Here is a 6000-nt window from a genome sequence, read left to right on the forward strand (position 1 = left end):
TTGAAAGTGATGTCACATTCCGGAGACCAAACATACTTGACGTGCTTCTGGAGAAGGTTTGAAAGAGGCTTCGCGATCTTTGAGAAGTTCTCAACGAACCTTCGACAGTAGCTCGCGAGACCGAGGAAGTTGCGGAGTTGCTTCACGTTCTGAGGTGGTTCCCAATTCACAATTGCAGACACCTTCTCGGGATTCACCGCAATGCCCTTGGCAGAGATGATATGCCCAAGATAGAGAACCTCATCGAGCCAAAACTCGCACTTTGAGAACTTGGCGTAGAACTGATGTTCCCTGAGCTTATCGAGCACCAAACGCAAGTGCTTGGCATGATCTTCCTTGTTCTTCGAAAAGACCAGAATGTCATCGAGATAGACCAAAACGAAGTCATTTGTGTAGGCGTTGAAGATGAAGTTCATCATGCGAGAGAAAGTCGGAGGAGCGTTGACAAGGCCAAAAGACATGACAGTGTATTCATATGAACCATAGCTTGTTCTGAAAGTCGTCTTGGGAATATCTTGCTCACGGATTCGAATCTGGTGATAGCCCATACGGAGATCAAGCTTGGATAATACTTTGGCACCTTTGAGTTGTTCGAACAACTCATTGATGTTGGGAAGTGGGTACTTGTTCTTGATAGTCTTCTTGTTCAATGGACGGTAGTCAACACAAAGTCGGTCCATTCCATCCTTCTTCTTCACAAAAAGTACTCCACAACCCCACGGAGAAGAGCTAGGTCGGATAAGACCCATTCGCTCTTGAATATCGAGTTGCTTCTTCAGCTCCTTCAACTCTTCAGGTCCGAGCTTGTAAGGACGCTTGCAAACCGGTTCCGTGCCAGGCTCAAGATCGATGACGAATTCAACTAGCCGGTGCGGAGGCATTCCTGGAAGCTGCGGAGGCATTCCTGGAAGCTCTTTTGGAAATACGTCTTGATATTCGCAAACGACTAGAATTTGAGAGATGGCATCCAGTTCACCCTTCTCATTGAGAGAAAACAGACGGATGGTATTATCACGAGCGGCAAAGACAATTACATCCTTAGACGAATGAGTCAATTGAATCTGCCTGGCAGCACAATCAAGATGCGCCTTGTGCTTAGAAAGCCAATCCATTCCAAGAATAAGATCAATATCCGAGTTACCAAGAACCACCGGAGAAGAAAGAAACTTGTAGTCGCCCAACGTGATAGAGACATCCGGGACGCAATTGTTAGAAGTCATTTGCTTGCCCGGAGACACAATCTTCAACGGGAAAGGAATCCTTTCGGTCACAAAATCATGCTTGGCAACAAATGGTGTTGAAATAAAAGAAAGCGATGCACCAGTGTCAAAAAGAACTTTTGCAGGAACATCGTTAACAGGAAGGTTACCATGATGACATCTGGCGAGTCCTCTGCCTGAGCTGCGTTGAACAAGTTGACCTTGGCGTGCTTGGGGTTATGCTTGACCACAACTGTACTTGCCGATCTCACAGGAGGAGGAGGAGGGAGACGCCTCTGATTGAAGCATTTGTTGGCATAGTGACCCTTCTGTTGGCACTTGTTGCACGTGACCTCTAAAAGCGAATGGTGATACGGAGCACTCGATCTTGGAGCTTGAGACGAAGTCTTGTTCTGAAAGCCAGGGTTGGGTGGGTGGTAAGATCCACTGCGACCTTTGCTCCTCTGTTGATACGGCTGACGGAGCGGAGGAGGAGGAAGCCAATACTTCTGCTGCTTAGCCACTTGAGTTGAGGAAGAAGGAGTAGCATCTCTGACTCGCTTCTTGGAAGCATCACACTTCAGTTGAGCAGCCTCTTGCTTCAATGCCATGTTGTAGAACTCATCGCACCTCAAGGGCTAAAAGAGAACAAGAGCTAACTGGATTTCTTCTCTGAGACAACCCTTGAACTGGTATATCATGCTCTTCTCGTCAGGGACGTCCTGCTTAGCAAAGTGGGCGAGCTTCTGAAACATCTTGTTGTAGTCATAGACAGACATAGAGCCTTGCTTCAGGTTGCGGAATTCCTCACGCTTGCTTTCAACCACGCTGTGAGGAATATGATGACCTTTGAAGTCTTGACGGAATTCATCTCAGGTAATCACACGGCCTCCTCTAGAATATTTGTACTGCTGAAACCATTCTGCAGCTTGGTCTTTGAGTTGGAAGGAAGCGGACTTGACAAAGTCCTCAGGCCTGACATTACTGCACTCGAAATGCTTGCACAAGTCCACGAGCCAATCATCAGCGTCAGTTGCCTCAACGCAATTGCTGAAGGTCTTTGGCTGGTTAGCAAGGAACTGGTTGAGTGTAGCAAAGTGATTCCGATTGTTGCCCTGGTTGCCTTGGTTGCCTTGGTTCGCTTGGTTGTGCTCTTGAAGAATTTGCATGATCAGCTGCGTGTTTGCATTGGTAGCGGCCATCACAGCTTGTCATGCCTCCGGAGGAGGAGGTGGTGGTGGCGGATCAGGATTCGGAGTCGTGCGCATTGGAGGAGCCATCCTGAAGAGGTTGACATCCATTAGCACATTGACAAACAAATATTGAAGCTGAATCCAACGGGTAGAAATTGCAACATATAGTCTTCACATCCGAGAAAAATGAACGAATGCATTCCAATTGAAATGGTCACATATCCATAAATTGAGAAGCCACTTAGAATTTAGGTAGAGGAATAAAATCAACAAGGTACGGAACAAGAACGAATACTCGGTAAGGATCACCCAATCTCAAACCAAATATCCGTGGAAGAAGAGCTAGAGCTACAAGAATTCCCACCTATGAAACTCCCGAACCTTTCCGGTTATGCAATCAGGTGTTGGGGATACAGGGGAAGCATAATATCTCACCCAAATCTAGCAAATCCTACATCCAGCTGTATCCATCCTTCAACACATAACCGAGAAAACTTCGGAAATCATCTACCTCAACCTTCGAAAAGCATCCGTTATACAAGTTATGGCAATACTCCCGAACTCCCGCCCCAGTACTGGGTGGCGTCGAGGTTATCTCACCAACAACTGTATAAAAGAGATTTTCGATGTCGGCGAACTAAACTCAGGTATTCCAGAACTGCAACGATAAAATTGTGACGACAACACCTCGGAGCTCAACTCCCCGGGACACTGCCACAACCCCTAAATGACAGGAGGCACCAAGAACAATGTTCTCGTCACAAATCGATCAGAACGATTCCAAGATACCCGCGTGATCCTAAATTTTTTTAGTGAAATTTGAGAAGAGAAGAGTCAAAACTCTATGTTAGGATGCCTTACCAGAGCGATGAAGGGAATGGGGAGTAAAAAGAATTCCTAAACCCTCTGATATATAATTCCTAAATGACTCAAAACATTTTTTCTAGACTCAACAACGACAGCTAATTCAATCAAGCAGTGGGGGCTCCTAAGGTCGGGGAAGGCTCTGATTACCAACTTGTAACACCCTCGATGCGGCTATATCTCCTACATGTCGGAGCACGACTTAGAGGCATAACCGCATTGAAAGCAATGTCGCAAGTAAGGTAATCTTCACAACAACCCATGTAAATAGATAATAAGGGGAAAGGTACATAGTTGGCTTACACTCGCCACGTCACACAAAGTACATAAATAGCATTAAAATCATCCAATCGCTCATGGTCCGACTGCAGTACCAAAATAAAAGATCAGCCCCAACATGCGACATGGTCCTGATCGCCCCAACTGGGCACCACTACTGATCATCAGGGAAAGACACATAGTAACGGCGTGAGTCTTCGTCGAACTCCCACTTGAGCTCAAGAGCATCATCTGGAACGGAGTCATCGGGCCCTGCATCTAGTTTGGAAGTAATCCGTGAGCCACGGGGACTCAGCAATCTCGCACCCTCACGATCAAGACTATTTAAGCTTATAGGTAAGGCAAGGTAATATGTGGAGCTGCAGCAAGCGACTAGCATACTTGGTGGCTAACGTGTTCGCAAAAGAGAGTGAGAAGAGAAGGCAAAGCACGAATGAAGAACTATAGAACAACCTATGGCAATAATTACTCCAACACCGTGTTCACTTCCCGGACTCCGCCGAGAAGAGACCATCACGGTAACACACACAGTTGATTCATTTTAATAAAGTTGAAGGTTCAAGTTATCTACAACCGGACATTAACAAATTCCCATCTGCCCATAACCGCGGGCACGGCTTTCGAAAGTTCAATCCCTGCAGGGAGTCCCAACTTAGCCCATCACAAGCTCTCACGGTCAACGAAGGATAAACCTTCTCCCGAGACATTCTGATCAGACTCGGTATCCCGGTTCTACAAGACAACTTCGACAAAGATAAAACAAGTCCAGCAACACCGCCCGAATGTGCCGACAAATCCCGATAGGAGCTGCACATATCTCGTTCTCAGGGCACACTCAGATGAACACTATGTACAACTAAAACCAAACCTCGAGTTTCCCTGAGGTGGCGCTGCAAGTGGCTCTGTTTGGACCAACACTCAGAGGAGCACTGGCCCGGGGGGGTTTAAAATAAGATGATCCTCGGGCTCCGGAAACCCAAGGGAAAAGAGGCTAGGTGGCAAATGGTAAAACCAAGGTTGGGCATTGCTGGAAGAGTTTTATTCAAGGCAAACTGTCAAGGGGTTCCCATTATCACCCAACCGCGTAAGGAACGCAAAATCCGGGAACATAACACCGATATGACGGAAACTAGGGCGGCAAGAGTGGAACAAAACACTAGGAAAAAAGGCCGAGCCTTCCACCCTTTACCAATTATATAGGTGCATTTAAGATACCAAGATAATATAGTGATATCCCAACAAATAAACAATGTTCCAACCAGGAACGATCTCCAATCTTCACCTGCAACTAGCAACGCTATAAGAGGGGCTGAGCAAAGCGGTAACATAGCCAATCAATGGTTTGCTAGGACATGGTGGGTTAGAGGTTTGACATGGCAATTTGGGAGGCATGATAAGCAAGTGGTAGGCATCGTAGCATAGGCATAGCAAAAGAGCGAGCATCTAGCAAACAAAGATAGAAGTGATTTCGAGGGTATGATCATCTTGCCTGCAAAATTGTCAGAGTTGACTGGATCCTCGAAAGCAAACTCAACGGGCTCCTTGTTAGCGAACTCGTCTCCCGGCTCTACCCAAACAAGACAAACAAGCAAGAGGAACACAATCAACCACGTGCAAATGCTCGAACAACATGATGCAAACATGGTATGCTATGCGGGATGCGATATGTGATGCATATGCAAGATTTGACAAGGAATGGATGATCCTGGCCTCAACATGGAAATCCAAGAGTGCCACTGGAAAGATGAGGTGATTTCGGTTGAAATCGATATAAAGATCACCGGAATCGGATGCACGGTTTGGAAATGGCAAGCAAAACAAATATGGCACCGGTCTGCGATAAACAGCAAGTAGCCATCTAAATGCAAGAAGATAACTATGCTACAGCACTCAAACATGGAAACAAAATACATGGCAGTGATCCACTCATGATGCTTGACAAAAGATGAACACTGAGCTAGGGCCAATTCATCCATTAACAGGTTCAAACAAGCATGTCAAAAATGCAAACGATAACAGTTTTACAGACTTAGTGAAAATGCTAGACATAGCAGAAACAGATTCAACATGGCATCTTTACAAGCTTGATTAACTCACTACAAGGCATGTCATGGCATGGAATAACTTCTAGCATGAAGTAGACATGAAAATGAAGCTATCCAAGTGCAAAACAACCACATAACATATTCGTATGAATAAACACATAAAAGACAAAACAACAACATGATGTAAAATGACATGTTCATGAACTTGCTCAAATTCAAAAACTAATGCCACCACTGGATTGGTGGGATTTTTTGTACCCCAAAAACATATATAATATTTTGGGGTTGCATCAGAAAAATCCCCACATTTATGCAAAAACTGCCTATAATGGAAACCTCGGCATATGCCAAATCTGGCATGTTCCGAATTTAGGATAAAACAGAAGACGTGAGGGAAAGCTAGGTGCACCCAGGCTGTAC

This window comes from Triticum aestivum, chromosome 6A (assembly GCF_018294505.1).
Source record: "Triticum aestivum cultivar Chinese Spring chromosome 6A, IWGSC CS RefSeq v2.1, whole genome shotgun sequence".
In the NCBI taxonomy this organism is placed as follows: domain Eukaryota; kingdom Viridiplantae; phylum Streptophyta; class Magnoliopsida; order Poales; family Poaceae; genus Triticum; species Triticum aestivum.